We start from the raw sequence: 20,130 nt of genomic DNA, 5'->3' as shown, positions 1-20,130 counted from the left end.
AATTAGGGAAACGACACCCTTCATAATGGACCCAAATAATATAAAATACCTCAGTGTGACTTTAACCAAGCAAGTAAAAGATCTGTACAATAAGAACTTCAAGACACTGAAGAAAGAAATTGAAGAAGACCTCAGAAGGTGGAAAGATCTCCCATGCTCATGGATTGGCAGGATTAATATAGTAAAAATGGCCATTTTACCAAAAGCGATCTACAGATTCAATGCAATCCCCATCAAAATACCAATCCAATTCTTCAAAGAGTTAGACAGAACAATTTGCAAATTCATCTGGAATAACAAAAACCCAGGATAGCTAAAACTATCCTCAACAATAAAAAGGACTTCAGGGGAATCACTATCCCTGAACTCAAGCAGTATTACAGAGCAATAGTGATAAAAAAACTGCATGGTATTGGTACAGAGACAGACAGATAGACCAATGGAACAGAATTGAAGACCCAGAAATGAATCCACACACCTATGGTCACTTGATTTTTGACAAAGGAGCCAAATCCATCCAATGGAAAAAAGATAGCATTTTCAGCAAATGGTGCTGGTTCAACTGGAGGTCAACATGTAGAAGAATGCAGATCGATCCATGCTTATCACCCTGTACAAAGCTTAAGTCCAAGTGGATCAAGGACCTCCACATCAAACCAGACACACTCAAACTAATAGAAGAAAAACTAGGGAAGCATCTGGAACACATGGGCACTGGAAAAATTTCCTGAACAAAACACCAATGGCTTATGCTCTAAGATCAAGAATCGACAAATGGGATCTCATAAAACTGCAAAGCTTCTGTAAAGGCAAAAGGACACTGTGGTTAGGACAAAACGGCAACCAACAGATTGGGAAAAGATCTTTACCAATCCTACAACAGATAGAGCCTTATATCCAAAATATACAAAGAACTCAAAAAAAAGTTAGACCATGGGGAGACAAATAACCCTATTAAAAAAATGGGGTTCAGAGCTAAACAAAGAATTCACAGCTGAGGAATGCCGAATGGCTGAGAAACACCTAAAGAAATGTTCAACATCTTTAGTCATCAGGGAAATGCAAATCAAAACAACCCTGAGATTTCACCTCACACCAGTGAGAATGGCTAAGATCAAAAACTCAGGTGACAGCAAATGCTGGCGAGGATGTGGAGAAAGAGGAACACTCCTCCATTGTTGGTGGGATTGCAGACTGGTACAACCATTCTGAAAATCAGTCTGGAGGTTCCTCAGAAAATTGGACATTAAACTGCCTGAGGATCCAGCTATCCCTCTCTTGGGCATATACCCAAAAGATGCCCCAACATATAAAAAAGACACGTGCTCCACTATGTTCATCGCAGCCTTATTTATAATAGCCAGAAGCTGGAAAGAACCCAGATGCCCTTCAACAGAGGAATGGATACAGAAAATGTGGTATATCTACACAATGGAATATTACTCAGCTATCAAAAACAACGAGTTTATGAAATTTGTAGGCAAATGGTTGGAACTGGAAAATATCATCCTGAGTGAGCTAACCCAATCACAGAAAGACATACATGGTATGCACTCATTGATAAGTGGCTATTAGCCCAAATGCCTGAATTACCCTAGATGCCTAGAACAAATGAAACTCAAGACGGATGATCAAAATGTGAATGCTTCACTCCTTCTTTAAAAGGGGAACAAGAATACCCTTGGCAGGGAAGATAGAGGCAAAGATTAAAACAGAGACTGAAGGAACATCCATTCAGAGCCTGCCCCACATGTGGCCCATATATATACAGCCACCCAATTAGACAAGATGGATGAAGCAAAGAAGTGCAGAAGTGTAGATCGCTCCTGAGAGACACAGCCAGAATACAGCAAATACAGAGGCGAATATCAGCAGCAAACCTCTGAACTGAGAATAGGACCCCCGTTGAAGGAATCAGAGAAAGAACTGGAAGAGCTTGAAGGGGCTCGAGACCCTATATGTACAACAATGCCAAGCCACCAGAGCTTCCAGGGACTAAGCCACTACCTAAAGACTATACATGGACTGACCCTGGACTCTGACCTCATAGGTAGCAATGAATATCCTAGTAAGAGCACCAGTGGAAGGGGAAGCCCTGGGTCCTGCTAAGAATGAACCCCCAGTGAACTAGACTGTCGGGGGGAGGGCAGCAATGGGGGGAGGGGGGGGAGGGGAACACCCATAAGGAAGGGGGGAGGGAGAGGGGATGTTTGCCCGGAAACAGGGAAAGGGAATAACACTCGAAATGTATATAAGAAATATTCAAGTTAATAAAAAAAAATAAATAAATAAAAAAAGATATTACTGAGTTTTAACTAACAAAAAAAAAAAAAAAAAAAAAAAAAAGATATGTCGTGACCTGTGCCTATCTCACTATAAAGGATTTGTACGACTGTCTATTCTTTTTTATTCACCTATAACAATTTTCTTCTTTTCCACATTTCTATAAATATAAAAAGCTTTCTGGCCCAGTGTGGTGGCACACGACTTTGATCCCAGTGCCCAGGACACATTGGCAGGCAGAGCTCTGAGTCGAAGGCCATCCTGGTCTATACAGTGAGCTGCAGGCCAGCTGAGGCTACACAGTGAGTCCATGTCTCAAAAAAATGAAAATAGAAAAAGCCCTCCATCACCTCTCAAACCTCTAACCCATACACTTCCTCATTTCTACTTGGCCCCTTGTCTTCCCCATTACTATTCCTTCATTAGCTACTCAAAAATTGATACTCTTATCTCTAAAACTATATGAACTACATTCCCCCACACACACCAGTATTGAAGTACCAGTCTCTGAACTTTACTGGGGACACAAATAAATGTAAAAGTGTCCTTCAAATGCAAGAATATCCGGAAGTCATTAGGAGAAACTGCAGCAACCTCATCTCTAAATAGCAGCAGGAAACACAGTACCCAGTGAGAATAATTGACTGGGAGGATGCATGTAAGAGAAAAGAAACAAACAAAAGCTGAAAAGCACGTCTATTTCAACAGATGTACCAAGCACAACAAAGAAATGCCAACAATATGACAGGTACAAGCCTCCATGTACACCTCCGCGTGCTCACAACGACGGGATGATGGAGATCAGGACTAATGCAGTAGCTGGAACACCAGAAAAGGAAAAGACAGTCCTTTTTTTTTTTTTTTTTTTTAAATCAATGGCCATATAGATGATTCAAGGAAGGTGAATAAGGCAAGGAAATCAATTGAGGACCTGGACAAGAAAGGTATCAAAGTAGAAAAAGCAATCAGCAAGTTAGAGAGCATCCAATACACAGAGGAAAAAAACCCAGTAAGGAAGTTGAGACTCTGAAAAAAGAACCAAACTGAACTTTTAGAAATTTAAAACACACACACACACACACACACACACACAGAGAGAGAGAGAGAGAGAGAGAGAGAGAGAGAGAGAGAGAGAGAGAGAGAGAGAGAGCTCATAGTAGACAGCTTTATCAAACTTCAACACCTAGCAGAAGAACAAACGTCAGGGGTGGAGGACAAGGCTGAGACAATAATGCTTTCAGAATTTATAAAGAAAAAAGGTGAATGGACGTAAGTAAACTTCAAAAACTCTGGGATACAGTCCCAGAGACCAAAACTAAGACTCTCTGGTACAGAAGGATGTGAGTCAAAGTTGGAAGGCATAGAGACAATTTATGTGATGGAATGACAGTAGACGAGCTCAGGCCCAGAAAAAGAAATGGATGTCCAGACACAGAGGCATTTTAGAACCCAAATGGGCATGACCAGAGGACCACTCTGTAACAGCATCAAATACCAAAAACACAAGGAAAACCCAGTGTTAATACCTGTAAAGGGAAAGCACTGACTTAGGGTGACATCGGGTCTTCACCAGCAACTCTAAATGCTAGCAAAGTGGGACTAACACATTTTCAAGCACTAGAGAAATAACTTTTGACCAACTTTCGATGAGATCGCTTTTTCCAGAAAAGCTATCTCTTAAAATTGATCGAGAAGTAAGACATTCAAGTTAGGCATGGTAGGACCCATGCCCTTAATCCCAGTACTTTTGGGAGCAGAAACAGGCTCTCTGAGTTGGAGTTCAACCAGGTCTACACATCAAGCCTCAGGCCAGCCAAGGTTACTCACTGAAAGAACGTCTCAAAATAATAAAAGAATAATAATACTTCAAGACAAGTACCAATTTGAAGTGATACTATACACAGGGGAACAAGAAAGTTTCATTCCTGAGAACACAGGAAAAACAATACTTTTCATAAGGGAAAAAGAAGAGATTCAGGAAGGAATTAATCATGTCTTACCCAGCGAATGTCAAACTAACATGAACAAAAAAGGGGACCGAACCCAGGGCCTTGCACTTGCTAGGCAAGCGCTCTACCACTGAGCTAAATCCCCAACCCCCTGAATCACATGTTTTTGACATGTAGTTTATCTTTATGTAGTTTATTTGTAAGAGTGTTTTCCAAATACTTTTATGGCATGATTGTGTGCCTTTTTTTAAAAAACATGTGATGGTATAGCATCTTTGACACCCATAAGACAGGAGTAGGTATTTTTCTAAACAACTGTGAAAGATCGATACTTCAATCGGTGTGCATTATAGACTTGAAACACACTCTCACCATGCTTGTTTGACAAACATGCTCTGTGTGTGTGTGTGTGTGTGTGTATATGTGTGTGTGCGCGCGCGCGCGCGCAGCGCACGCGCTCGCATTTGTGACTGTATATATATGACTACATATGCTATAGACCAAAAGGTCTCTTTACCACAGTTTAAAATTAGTAATGATAACAGTTTAGTAACACTAAACAGGTAATGATTGTATCATATTCCCTTAAGCAAAAAGGAAATAATATTCTTAATATCTTTATGCTAAATGCCATTGACATGTTGAATTTTTTTTTAAAGAGTAGACTCTGCTGTCTTTTATGTATAAGGTTCATACTACTGATTGTCAATACCAAACGTCAGGTTAAAAATATTTAATTTTTATTTACTCATTTCATATTCATCAAAAGATGATTACCATCTCACTTTTACGACCTGCCAAGTCTAAACTATGTGCACTGATATTTGAATTGTCCTATATAAGGGAAACATTGCAGTGATGTTGTTCACTCTCATTAGACAATAAATACTTTTCTATGGAAAAATAGAAGGTATGACAATTGTAAATATTTACACACCAGATCATTGGGGTTCTTAATCCCATAAAACAAAAAGGGAAAAAGAGTTGGATAAATTAGTGTCTAGGTACTTTAGTACCCATGCCCATAATCCGCCTAGGCCTTCCAAACCAAAAATTACCAAAGAAACGGTCTGCCTAAATTATACCATACATCAAATCGAATTTGTGGGTATCTACAGAATATCCCATCTGAGAGCTAAGTAATACACTCTCTCCTTAGCATCATAAAGAGCCTCAAAGTCAATCATGTTATAGCACACAACATAAACCTCAGGAAACACAAAAGATCTTGAAATAATATTATGCGTCTTATCAGACCACCGTGAAATAAAACCATAAATCCTCTGCAAGGGAACCTTAAAAACCACACAAATATTTGGAGACTAAACAATGTGCTTCTGAACGAATAATGAGAAACCAGAAAGGGCAATTTTAAACTTCTAGAATCAAATAAAAATGATACACAACCAGAAGGGAACTCAGGAATATAGACAAGGCAGAGATTTTTGGGTTGTTTTTTTTTTTTGTTGTTGTTTTTTGTTTTTGTTTTTGTTTTTTGGAAGGGGGGTGTGTTTTGAGACAGATTCTCTCTACACGTAACCCTTTCATGTTAGAATTCACTATAGATCTGGCTGTCCTGAAGCTCACAGAGCTCCACCCATCTCTGCCTCCCGAGTTCTGGGATTAAAAGTGTAAAGCCTCACAGCCAGGTGACTGAGGTCGTTCTAAAAGGAAAATTTATAGCCATGAGTACTCGAATAAAAAGTCAGGTGATAGGGGTTGGGGATTTAGCTCAGCGGTAGAGCGCTTGCCTAGCGAGCACAAGGCCCTGGGTTCGGTCCCCAGCTCCGGGGGGAAAAAAAAAAGTCAGGTAACAGGAGGAATTCTGGATTAATATTTTTGAGGTAGGTGGGTGGCCTCATTCCTCAACCGGGGGCCGTGCCTATCCACTGGATATGGTCTCTACAGGTTTTATCTCCCCTTTGTTGGGAGCCTGACCAATACAGATGCAGATGCACACAGCCAAACATGGGACTGAGCGCAGGGACCCCAATGGAAGAGGTAGGGCAAAGACTGAAAGAGCTGAAGGGGTTTGCAGCCCCCTAGGAAGAATAACAATATAAACCAACCAGACTCCCCAAAGCTCCCAGGGACTAAACCACCAACCAAGGAGTACATATGGGAGGGACACAAGGCTCCAGTTGCATATGTAGCAGAGGATTACCCTTTCAGGCATCACTGGGAGGGTATCCTGTTGATCCTGTGGAGGCTCAATGACCCAGGGTAGGGGACTGCTAGGGCACTGAGGTAGAAGTGGGTGGGTGGGGAAGCACCCTCATAGAAGCAGGGGGAGGGGATAGGTGGTTTGTGGAGGGGAAAATGGGAAGGGGGATAACATTTGAAATGTAAATAAATAAAATAGCAAGTAAAAAAAAATGAAAAGAAAAAAGTCAGGATGAGCCAGGTGGTGGTGGTGCAGGTCTTTAATCCCAGCACTTGGGCGGAAGAGGCAGGTAGATCTCTGTGAGTTCGAAGACAGCCTGGTCTACAAAGTGAGCTCCAGGATAGCCATGGCTACACAGAGAAACCCTGTCTCAAAAAAACAACAGCAACAACAATAACAAAAAGGTCAGGATGACTTTTAATCACAGTACCCAGGAGGCCAAGTCAAGTGGATCTCTATGACATCAGGGACAGCCCGGTTTAAAGCAACTTTCAGGCGAGCCAGGGCTATATAAAGAGACCTTGTCTCTTAAAAAAAATTTTTTTATTTTAAGCTTTATGTGTATGGATGTTTTTCCTGCAATGGTGGCATAAAGTTGGGTCACCAACCAATAACTGATTTGACTTAGGCCTACTTCAAAGATGGAACCCATACTTGACATTGCTTGGGTGACCCAGAACCTGAGTTTAGATAGCTCAGGGACATAGGGTGAAAATATTATCCTATCTAAATAATACAGCAATAAAATCACTCCTGATGGCACTTTACTACACTCACAGATCGGTGCCTTGTTCAGCCATCGTCAGAGAAGCTTCCTCCTGCCGCCGATGAGAACAGATACAGAGACCCACGGCCACAAATCTCTCCCCTTAGAACTCAGGGGACCCCATGTGAGAGGAGACAAAAAGAGTGTGAGAGCCAGAGGGGATGGAGGACACCAAGAGAGCAAGGCCCTGTGAGTCAACGTGAGCAAAGTGCACATGAACTCATAGAGACTGAAGCAGCACTCATGGGCTATACATCCCCTGTGAGTCAACATGAGCAAATGCACATGAGCTCATAGAGACTAAAGCAGCACGCATGGGCTATACATCCCCTAGATGGGGTCCTAGAGCTGAAAGGAGAAGCAGACGTGCCCCCATCCCAGCAGCCATCTCCAGGTGATAATCTCTTGGCAAATAAAAATGTAATTTTCTCCAAGGAGTCTCACTACGGAAACAAACTACTCTTAGAGGTCGGCTGCATGCCTAGAAGTAGACGGCCCACAGAAAACAAACTCAAGGACCTTGTTGGTGGTTCTTTGTCTCAGTCTGTGCTATCAGGGCCTTTCCTTTTTTATTTTTGTTTTTGTTTTTTCGGAGCTGGGGACCGAACCCAGGGCCTTGCGCTTGCTAGGCAAGTGCTCTACCGCTGAGCTAAATCCCCAACCCCTCCTTTTTTATTTTTTTTTTTATCTTATTGGTGTTTTTTTTTTCTTCTATATCTCTGCATTTGTATTATGGCTTCCAGGTTAGTGTTTTTATGAGATTCCTGAGTGTGTGAATGAGCGGATCTCTCCTTGTGCCTTCTCTTGGGCTGTTTTCCTCCTGTTTGTTTTGTCCAATTCTGTTGTGTTAGGTTTTTTCATATTATATATTATATTATATTATATTATATTATATTATATTATATTATAATCCTTTAGAGGCATGTTTGTTTTCTAATGAGAGACAGAAAGGAAGTGGATCTGGATAGAAGAGGAGGTGGGTACGAACTGGGAAGAGGAGAGTGGGAATCAGGATATGTTATGTGAGGAAGAAAACTACTTTCATTCTTCCCTTGTTGTTGTTGTTGTTGTTGTTGTTGTTGTTGTTGTTGTTGTTGTTGTCATTCTTGTTCTTGTTTTGTTTTCTTTGTTTGTTTTCCCAAGACAGAGAAAGTTCCTGGCTGACATGGAACTTACTCTATAGACCAGGCTGGCCTTGAACTCAGAGATCGTCCTGCCTCAGCCTCTGCCTCTGCCTCTGCCTCTGCCTGCCTCTGCCTCTGCCTCTGCCTCTGCCTCCCAAATGCTGGTTGATTAAAGGTATGTGCCATCACTGACAGGCAAACAAATCTATTTTCAATAAAAGAAAAAAGTAAAAAGTTTTTAAAAGAAAATATATTAATCCATACACACACACACACACACACATACATACCAGCACACACACACACACAGAGAGAGAGAGAGAGAGAGAGAGAGAGAGAGAGAGAGAGAGAGAGAGAGAGAGAGAGAGAGAGAGAGACCAGGTATTTATTTCTTTGCACTTCTGCAGACCAAAGTCTGGCATCAGCAGGGCTCTGCTCCTTCTGGAGACACAAAGAGCAGAGGCTAGCACCCAAAACCAGAGCACTTTAACCTTTGCCTGTCTTCACAGTTTCTCTCAAGACCTGAAACAGAAATGCAAGAGGTCTGACAAATTGTTAAAAGTGCAAGTTCCCCTCAGCAGGCATGTTCTTCTCCCTGCATGAGATTCCTGGAGGGATTCCCATGTCTTTGGGGTCCATTGTTTCTACAGTCTGATGGTCATATTTAGAAATGCTGCTGTCATCTCTTTAGAGCTTCTTCATTTCTGCCAGACCTTTCTTTTACTACCCCATTTTGTCCCCCCTGTCCACCATCTCTCTTCCGTTTTGTAATAAGGACTTTTATGGTGACAAATAGAGCTCACCAGACCATCTCAATGCCCTTAATCATATCTAAAAAAAAAAAAGACCCATTTTACAGATAAGGTAGCATCCACACGCTATGCAGAGGAGGAGAGGACAGATCCTTGAGAATCATCAACCTAGCACAACAGGTTTGCAGCTTATTGGCTGCACTCATTTTCCTGGTATCCATTTGATTGGCATCAACATCATTCAATGAAACCAAGCCAATGCCATTGCCCCTACATGCAATGTTTTCTCACATGACTAAACTATGACACTGCAGAAGTGTCCACCAGATCCTCTCCTGACCCATCACTGTCAAGTGTATTAACAAGTAACTAATGTGCTTTCTTGGCCATAGATGTGTGCACCTGGACTTCCCATCAAGACAGCATTAAGACATGTGGTTGGTTGACAGGCCACAGCTATTTTAGCCTATGCCACACTATTTCACCTGAAGCCATATGTTTTCTGGGTAGCTTTGAGCCAATAATAAAGTATAGAGGTACTTAAGGGATTAGACATTTGCTCAACCTGGACCACCCTACCAGTAGCCTTTATGCCATAGCTCCCACTGAATGAATTAGCACTTCCTACTCAATTCAGTTGCTATCTTTCATGGTTTGAATACATTTGGCCCAGGGATCTATTTAGAGGTGTGGCCTTGTTGGAGTAGGTGTGTCACTGTAGGTGTGGGCTTTAAGACCCTCATTCTAACTTCCTCAAAGTAAGTATCCTGCTAGCAGCGTTCAGATGAAGATGTAGAACTCTCAGCTCCTCCTGCACCATGCCTGCCTGGACTCTGCCATGCTCTAGCCTTGATGACAATGAACTAGACTTCTGAACCTGTAAGCCAGCCCCAATTAAATGTTGTCCTTTATAAGACTTGCCTTGGTCATGGTGACTGTTCACAGTAGTAAAACCCTAACTAAGGCACCGTCTCTACTCTTCTTCCTTCTCACTTCACAGGGCTATGCCTCTGGAAGCTCTTGCTTTGCCAGCTTCAGTTTGACATCTTCCTCCCGGGACTGTGATTCTGTCTGTTGATACTGAGAGTGATCCCAGGCAGAAAGTAGCAGGATGGACTAGGATTAGGTCACTCCCTCACCAGCAAGAAATGATGACTCCACGTCTTGCCCCAGTGATACAGATCACCTCCAGACACAAGGTAGAGACCTTCATAATAAACTTGTTTGTGATGGATCGGGAGAGGGGCCACTCTTCTGGTAAGTGTAACAGTTCAGGTGTGTGAGAGTGAACAAATGCACACAAAGGCAATGGAATTGGCTGCATTTTACTGAACAATATTGAGGCCAGACAAGGGATAATGGGGAAATGAAGGCAGTTAGCAAACATTTAAAACCCAAATGTGAGGGCCAGAGGGCCTCTCTGGCAGCATTGAGAGAGGCTTTATCTCTTGCAGTGAGAGAGCAAACACAGCTGTGAAGCAAATCCTAGATTGCCAAACTTCCCAAATGATTGGACACTCATATAACAGTCTGTTATATGAAGACCATACGCTGTATAAAAAGTACAGGACTCTGAAACGCGAGACAGGGATGGATCCCCAACAACTAAGGCTCTTAGAGGCTTGGAACAGCCTTGGGTTACCTATCCCTCCAAATTAACAGTTTGATTTTGCACTTCCCCAAGCAATAAGTGCTACAAAGACAGCTAGCTCTCTTGCAAGGCAACTGTCTCTGCTCCCAGAAGCTTACTTACCCCCACTTCTCATCTGCCAAATCAATTACTAGGGTCTCACTGTGTGTGCATGCTGAAAATGATAAGAGGAGATTAGATGGGATGTTCTAGCAGAAGGCACAGAGGATTAGATTTCAAGTATGCTCCATCAAGTCCCGTCCAAGCATAGGTTTACTGACGTCGAGACACTCTAAGAACACAGGATTTAACACTCTGGCGAGGACACAAACAGACAGGGTAAAGTGTCTTTAAAACCTTACAGGAAACAAGAGCCTTTGCTGGGTAAGCTTAAAATGCAAGAGTTGTCTTGGGAGGCAGTGAAGAAAATAATTAAAAGATTTGCGGAAAAGGGCATTCTGGGATTGATACATTATTTAGACCATCAGAATAATCAGAAGATTATACTATACGAGTGACACTCTAGTCATGAAGAACATTGGAAGAGCAGTAAGGACCAGCATCACTAAAGAATTCAAGGCAGTCCTCCTCTGCAAGCTAAGACTGACAGAAGGAGAGGCCACCACACAGTGACTCACTAATAGCAATATTTCTCTGAGTCTCTGAAGTACTAGGAGCCTGGTTGTAATTGATTCTCTTCAGCAGAAGTTCCTCAGAAGCTGGAGGAGATACAACTGGGCTTGAGCTCAGGCAGAACTGATTGGTAAGAGAGAGTGTTTGTGCCACTACAACATGTTAGTAAGGCTTATATTTAATGTTTTACATGTAAACAGGTATGTATACAACGATAACATAACTGAAGCCACAACTGTTATAGGAAAATAAACCCTAGTAACATACATTTTCTGACTGAGTAATAAGACCACAGTTTCATATGCTGAGCTCTCCAGTTGACTGAAGACCTCTTGAGCATAGGGGAAATAATTATTGAAGACTTTTAGATATATCCTTTGGCATTATAAAGATTACTGAGTAGAGAGTGACCACCTGTTTTGAAGAATATTATTGCAAAAGTTTTTTTTCCATTTTTTATTGGATATTTTCTTTGCTTACATTTCAAATGTTATCCCCTTTCCCAATCCCCACTCTGGAATACCCCTAACCCTTTCCTCCTCCCCCTGCCTCCGAGAGAGTGTCCCACCACCCAACCACTCCCTCTCATCTCCTGCCCTGGCATTCCCCTACACAGGGGCATTGAGCCTTCACAGGGCCAAAGGCCTCTCCTCTCATTGATGTCCGATAAGGCCATCCTCTGCTACAAATGTGACTGGAGCCATGGGTATGTCCATATGTACTCTTTGAATGGTGGTTTAGTCCCTGGGAGCTCTGGTTGGTTGGTATTGTTGTTCTTCCTATGGGGTTGCAAATCCCTTCAGTTTCTTCAATCCTTTCTCTAACTCCTCCAATGGGGACCCCATTCCCAGTTCAATGGTTGACTGAGAGAATCCAGCACTGTATTTGTCAGGCTCTGGCAGAGCCTCTCAGGAGACAGCTATATCAGGCTCCTGTCAGCATGCACTTCTTGGCATCAGCAATATTGTCTGGGTTTGGTGGCTGTATGTATATGGGAAGGATCACCAGGTGGAGCAAAGATGCCTTTCCTTCAGTCTCTGCTCCAAACTTAGTCTCTGTATCTCCTCCTATGAATATTTTTGTTCCCCCTTTTAAGAAGGACTGAAGCATCCACTTTGGTCTTCCTTCTTCTTGAGCTTCATGTGGTCTGTGGATTGTATCTTGGGTAATCTGAGCTTTTGGGCTAATATCCACTTCTCAGTGAGTGCATACCATGTGTGTTTTTTGTGGTTGGGTTACCTTACTCAGGATGATATTTTCTAGTTCCATCCATTTGCCTATGAATTTCATGAAGTCATTATTTTTGATAGCTGAGTAGTACTCCATTGGGTAAATGTACCACATTTTCTGTATCCATTCCTCTGTTGAGGGACATCTGAATTCTTTCCAGCTTCTGGCTATTATAAATAAGGCTGCTATGAACATAGTGGAGCATGTGCCCTTGTTATATGTTGGAGCATCTTTTGAGTGTATGCCCAGAAGTGGTATAGCTGGGTTCTCAGATAGTACTATGTCCAATTTTCTGAAGAACCTCCAGACTGATTTCCAGAGTGGTTGTACTAGCTTATAATCCCACCAGCAGTGGAGGAGTGTTCCTCTTTCTCCACATCCTCACCAGCATCTGTTGTTACCTGAGTTTTTTATCTTAGCCATTCTGACTGGTGTGAGGTGGAATCTCAGAATTCTTTTGATTTGCATTTCCCTGATGATTAAAGATGTTGAAAATTTCTTTAGGTGTTTCTCAGCCATTCGGCATTCCTCAGCTGTGAATTCTTTGTTTAGCTCTGAACCCCATTTTTTTTTATTTTTTTTATATTTTTTTTATTATTATTAACTTGAGTATTTCTTATATACATTTCGAGTGTTATTCCCTTTCCCGGTTTCCGGGCAAACATCCCCCTCCCACCCCCCCTTCTTTTTTGGTGTTCCCCTCCCCTCCTCCCCCATTGCTGCCCTCCCCCCAACAGTCTAGTTCACTGGGGGTTCAGTCTTAGCAGGACCCAGGGCTTCCCCTTCCACTGGTGATCTTACTAGGATATTCATTGCTACCTATGAGGTCAGAGTCCAGGGTCAGTCCATGTATAGTCTTTAGGTAGTGGCTTAGTCCCTGGAAGCTCTGGTTGCTTGGCATTGTTGTACATATGGGGTCTCAAGCCCCTTCAAGCTCTTCCAGTTCTTTCTCTGATTCCTTCAACGGGGGTCCCGTTCTCAGTTCAGTGGTTTGCTGCTGGCATTCGCCTCTGTATATGCTGTATTCTGGCTGTGTCTCTCAGGATCGATCTACATCCAGCTCCTGTCGGTCTGCACTTCTTTGCTTCATCCATCTTGTCTAATTGGGTGGCTCTATATGTATGGGCCACATGTGGGGCAGGCTCTGAATGGATGTTCCTTCAGTCTCTGTTTTAATCTTTCCTCTCTCTTCCCTGCCAAGGGTATTCTTGTTCCCCTTTTAAAGAAGGAGTGAAGCCTTCACATTTTGATCATCCGTCTTGAGTTTCATTTGTTCTAGGCATCTAGGGTAATTCAAGCATTTGGGCTAATAGCCACTTATCAGTGAGTGCATACCATGTATGTCTTTCTGTGATTGGGTTAGCTCACTCAGGATGATATTTTCCAGTTCCAACCATTTGCCTCACAATTTCATAAAGTCGTTGTTTTTTTGATAGCTGAGTAATATTCCATTGTGTAGATGTACCACATTTTCTGTATCCATTCCTCTGTTGAAGGGCATCTGGGTTCTTTCCAGCTTCTGGCTATTATAAATAAGGCTGCGATGAACATAGTGGAGCACGTGTCTTTTTTTATATGTTGGGGCATCTTTTGGGTATATGCCCAAGAGAGGTATAGCTGGATCCTCAGGCAGTTCAATGTCCAATTTTCTGAGGAACCTCCAGACTGATTTCCAGAATGGTTGTACCAGTCTGCAATCCCACCAACAATGGAGGAGTGTTCCTCTTTCTCCACATCCTCACCAGCATTTGCTGTCACCTGAGTTTTTGATCTTAGCCATTCTCACTGGTGTGAGGTGAAATCTCAGGGTTGTTTTGATTTGCATTTCCCTTATGACTAACGATGTTGAACATTTCTTTAGGTGTTTCTCAGCCATTCGGCATTCCTCAGCTGTGAATTCTCTGTTTAGCTCTGAACCCCATTTTTAATAGGGTTATTTGCCTCCCTGCTGTCTAACTTCTTCAGTTCTTTGTATATTTTGGATATAAGGCCTCTATCTGTTGTAGGATTGGTAAAGATCTTTTTCCCAATCTGTTGGTTGCCGTTTTGTCCTAACCACAGTGTCCTTTGCCTTACAGAAGCTTTGTAGTTTTATGAGATCCCATTTGTCGATTCTTGATCTTAGAGCATAAGCCATTGGTGTTTTGTTCAGGAAATTTTTCCAGTGCCCATGTGTTCCAGATGCTTCCCTAGTTTTTCTTCTATTAGTTTGAGTGTGTCTGCTGAACCCCATTTTTAATAGGGTTATTTGATTCTCTGGAGTCTAACTTCTTGAGTTCTTTGTATATATTGGATATTAATACTCTATTGGATGTAGGATTGGTAAAGATCTTTTCCCAATCTGTTGGTTGTTGTTTTGTCCTAATGACAGTGTCCGTTGCCTTACAGAAGCTTTGCAATTTTATGAGGTCCCATTTGTCTACTCTTGATCTTAGCTTACATGCCATTGGTGTTTTGTTCAAGAAATTTTCCCCTGTGTCCATTTGTTTAAGGCTCTTCCCTCACTTTCTCCTCTATTAGTTTCAGTGTATCAGGATTTATATGGAGGTCCTTGATCCTCTTGGACCACTTGAGCTTTGTACAAGGTAATGAGAATGGATAGATTTGCATTCTTCTACATGCTGACCTCTACTTGAACCAGCACCATTTGTTGAAAATGCTGTCTTTTTTCCCACTGAATGGTTTTAGCTCCTTTGTCAAAGATCAAGTGACCATAGGTATGTGGGTTCATTTTTGGGTCTTAAATTCTATTCCTTTGATATACCAGCCTGTCTCTGTACCAATACCATATGTTTTGTTTTATTTTGTTTTTAATCACAATTGCTCTGTAATACAGTTTGAGTTTGGGGATTGTAGTTCCCCCAGTTTATTGTTGAGAATAGTTTTTGCTATCCTGGGTTTTTTGTTATTCCAAGTGAATTTTGCAAATTGCTTTTTCCAACTCTATGAAGAATTGAGTTGGAATTTTGATGGGGATTGCATTGAATCTGTAGATTGCTTTTGGCAAAATGACCATTTTTACTATATTAATCCTGCCAATCCATGAGCAGGGGAGATCTTTCCATCTTCTGAGATCTTCCATTTCCTTCCTCAGAGACTTGAAGTTCTTGTCATACAAATCTTTCACTTGCTTGGTTAGAGTCACACCGAGGTATTTATATTGTTTCTGACTATTGTGAAGGGTGTCATTTCCCTAATTTCCTTCTCAGCCTGTTTTATCCTTTGAATAGAGAAAGGCTACTGATTTGTATGAGCTAGTTTTTATATCCAGCCACTTTGCTGAAGTTGTTTATTGGGTTTAGAAATTTTCTGGTGGAATTGTTGGGGTCACAAGTACACTATCATATCATCTGCAAATAGTGACATTTTGACTTCTTCCTTTCCAATTTGTATCCTTTTGACCTCTTTTTGTTGTCTAACTGCTCTGGCTAGGAATTCAAGTACTATATTGAATAGGAAAGGAGAGAGTAGACAGCCTTGTCTAGTCCCTGATTTTAGTGGGATTGCTTCAAGTTTCTCTCCATTAAGTTTGATGTCGACTACTGGTTTGCTGTATATGGCTTTTACTATGTTTGGGTATGAGACCTGAATTCCTGATTTTTCCAAGACTTTACGATGAAGGGGTGCTGAATTTTGTCAAATGCTTTCTCAGCATTGAATGAGATGATTATTTGGTGTTTTTCTTTGAGTTTGTTTATGTAGTGAATTACTTTGATGGATTTCCATATATTGAACCATCCCTGCATCCCTGGGATGAAGCCTACTTGATCATGATGGATGATCATTTTGAAGTGTTCTTGGATTCGGTTTGCAAGAATTTTATTGAGTATTTTTAAATCAATTTTCATAAAGAAGATTGGTCTGAAATTCTCTTTTTTGTTGGGTCTTTGTGTAAGTGTATGTGTAATTGTGGCTTCATAGAAGAAGTTGGGTAGTGTTTCTTCTGTTTCTATTTTGTGTAATAGTTTGGAGAGTATTGGTATTGGGTCTTCTATGAAGGTCTGAGAGAATTCAGTACTAAACCTATTTGGTCCTGTTTTTGTTGTTGTTGTTGTTTTGTTTTTGTTTTTGTTTTGTTGGGAGACTTTTAATGACTACTTCTATTTCTTTAGGAGTTATGGGACTGTTTAGATGGTTTATCTGATCCTGATTTAACTTTGGTACCTGGTGTCTGTCTAGAAAATTGGCCATTACATCCAGATTTTCCAGTTTCGTTGAATATAGGCTTTTGTAGTAGGATCTGATGATTTTTTAAATTTCCTCAGATTCTGTTGTTATGTCTCCCTTTTCATTTCTGATTTTGTTAATTTGGATACACGCTCCATGACCTCTGGTTAGTCTGGCTAAGGGTTCATCTATCTTGTTGATTTTCTCAAAGAACCAGCTCCTGGTTTTGTTGATTCTTTGTATGGTCCTTTTTGTTTCTACTTGGTTGATTTCAGCCCTGAGGTTGATTATTTCCTGCATCTACTCCTCCTGGGTGAATTTGCTTCTTTTTGTTCTAGACCTTTCAGGTGTGCTGTCAAGCTGCTGACATATGCTCTCTCCAGTTTCTTTTTGGAGGCACTCGGAGCTATGAGTTTTCCTCCTAGCACTGTTTTCGTTGTGTCCTATAAGTTTGGCTATGTTGTGCCTTCATTTTCATTAAATTCTAAGAAGTCTTTAATTTCTTTCTTTACGTCTTCCTTGACCAAGTTTTCATTAAGTAGAGTGTTGTTCAACTTCCATGTACATGTGGTGATCTGATATGATGCATGGGATTATTTCAATCTTCTTGTATCTGTTGAGGCCTAAGGTCTGTTTTGTGACTGATTATATGGTGAGTTTTGGAGAAGGTACCATGAGGTGGTGGGAGGTTATATTCTTTTATTTTAGGATGAAATGTTCTATAAATATCTGTTAAATCCATTTGGTTCATAACTTTCGTTAGTTTCTCTATGTCTCTGTTCAGTTTCTGTTTCCATGACCTGTCCATTGATGAGAGTGGGGTGTTAAAATCTCCTACTATTGTTGTGTGAGGTACAATGTATGCTTTGTGCTTTAGTAAAGTTTCTTTTATGAATGTAGGTGCCCTTGCATTTGGAGCATAGATATTTAGGATTGAGAGTTCATCTTGGTGGATTTTTCCTTTGATGAATATGAAGTGTCCTTCCTTATCTTTTTGATAACTATTGGTTGAAAGTCGATTTTATTTGATATTAGAATGGCTACTGTATGAAGATTTTTTTTCCAGCCTTTTACTCTGAGGTAGTGTCTGTCTTTGTCACTGAGATATGTTTCCTCGGTGGACAAAATGTTGGGTCCTCTTTACATATCCAGTCTGTTAGTCTATATCTCTTTACTGGGGAATTGATTCCATTGATGTTAAGAGATATTAAGGGGTAGTGATTGTTGTTTCCTGTTATTTTTGTTGTTAGAGGTAGAATTATGTTTCTGTGACTATCCTCTTTTGGGTTTGTTGCAAGAAGATTACTTTCTTGTTTTATTCTGTAACAAAGTCCTAGCAGGCTAATATGTAGAGTGTGAAGGTCAAATTAAGTTGTAATGGAGACCCAAGAATGTTGGACATTCCAGACCATGTGATATCTGCCAAGGAAGGCTTAAGATAAAGGATGGAGCTGGCCGAAGAGAGAGGTCACAGCTGCTACAGAGTTATACAGTATGGTATCCCAACTCTGTTGGAGCCCAGGTGATCATTCTACAAACCCAGATATTAGACATGCACCTGCAGGGTTTAGTGTTGTCTATGCTGGATTTGGTCTTATTTTGGCCCCATCTTTTTCTACTATACCTCCATTCCTTCCTCTTGGAGTGAAGTATTTAGTCTGTATTATTACATAGTAGAAGTATATGACTTTTAAATGTTTGTAAAGCCTCACAGTTAAGAATTTGTCCAGATGGATCTGGGGAGATGGCTCTGCACTTAAGAGCAGTTGCTCTTCTTGCAGAGGACTTGAGTTCAATTACCAGTGCCTAAATGACTCACAACCATCTGTTAATTCCAATTCCAGATGATCCAACTCCCTCTTCCAGCCTCTATGGCACCAGGCAAGTACATAGTATACATAGTTGCAGGCAAACATGGATTTAAATGGCCAAGTGTGGAAGATTGTGATTTAAAAATTATGTGTTTGGGTGTCAAATTAATAGGGTAAATTCTGATGTTGATCGTTGTTGTCATTTCTAATGGATTAAGAATCACCTAGCAGGTATACATCTTGGCATGTCTGGATTTCCAGAGAGTTAAATGAGGGAAGATACATGCTGAATGCCAGCACCACTGCCTTAAAAACGAGGGTCCTGGACTAAATAACAATTAAAAATCAAGCTGGAAACTCTCATGTATCTCTCTGCCTTCTGAATGCAAACACAATGCAACCAGACATCTTAGACTCTTGTTGCTCAAGCTAGAATCTATCTGGTCTTCCTCATGATGATGAACTATACCAATTAACTGTACACCAAAACAAGCCTTCCCTCCACTAAGCTGCTTTTCTCACATATTCTGTCAAAGTAATGAGAAGACTAAGTAATAAAAGAAAAATATACTTTTTTTTCTTTTTTTTCGGAGCTGGGGACCGAACCCAGGGCCTTGCGCATGCTAGGCAAGCGCTCTACCACTGAGCTAAATCCCCAACCACAGAAAAATATGTTTTTTGTACAATCATGACCAACAATGAATGCCCTGGTATTGAATCTGTAAATTGTTTTTGGTAAGATGGCCATTTTCGCTATGTTCATCCTACTGATCCATGAGTATGGGAGGTCTTTGCATATTCTGATATCTTCCTCAGTTTCTTTCTTCAGAGACTTGAAGTTCTTGTCACACAGGTCTCTCACTTGCTTGGTTAGAGTTACACCAAGATATTTTATATTTTTTGTGGCTCTTTAGAAAGGTATTGTCTCTTTAACTTCTTTCTCGGCCTATTTATTGTTTGTACAAAGAAGGGCTACTCATTTTTGAGTTAATTTTATATCCAGCCATTTTGCTGAAGATGTTTATCAGCTGTAGGGGTTCTCTGGTAGAATTTTTGGGAATCTATGTATCCTAGAATATCATCTGCAAATAGTGATACTTTGACTTCTTCTTTTCCAATTTGTATCCCCTTGATAACCTTTTATTGTCTTATTGCTCTAGCTGAAAATTAACATACTATATTGAATAAAGAGAGAGTGGGCAATCTTGTCTTGTCCCTGATTTTAATGGAATTTAAGTTTCTCTTCATTTAATTTTTTGTTGGCTATTGGTTTGCTATACATTGGTTTGAATATGTTTAGGTATGGGTTTGTATCCCTGATCTCTCCAAGACTTTTAACATGAGCAGGTGTTAGATTTTGTCAAAGGTTTTTTTCTTTCAGTTTGTTTATATGGTAGACATTTTATTACACTGATAGATCTTCATCTATTGAACCACCCCAGCATCACTGAGATGAAGCCTACTTCATCATGGTAGATGATCTTGAATGTGTTCTTGGATTCTATTTATGATTATTTTATTGAGTGTTTCTGCATCAATGTTCATAAAGGAAATTGGTCTAAAATTCTCTTTGTTGAGTCTTTGTGTGATTTAGGTATCAGGGTGACTGTGGCCTCATAGA

The sequence above is a fragment of the Rattus rattus genome, chromosome 4 (genome assembly GCF_011064425.1).
Source record: "Rattus rattus isolate New Zealand chromosome 4, Rrattus_CSIRO_v1, whole genome shotgun sequence".
In the NCBI taxonomy this organism is placed as follows: Eukaryota; Metazoa; Chordata; class Mammalia; order Rodentia; family Muridae; genus Rattus; species Rattus rattus.
This window is presented reverse-complemented; position numbering follows the sequence as displayed.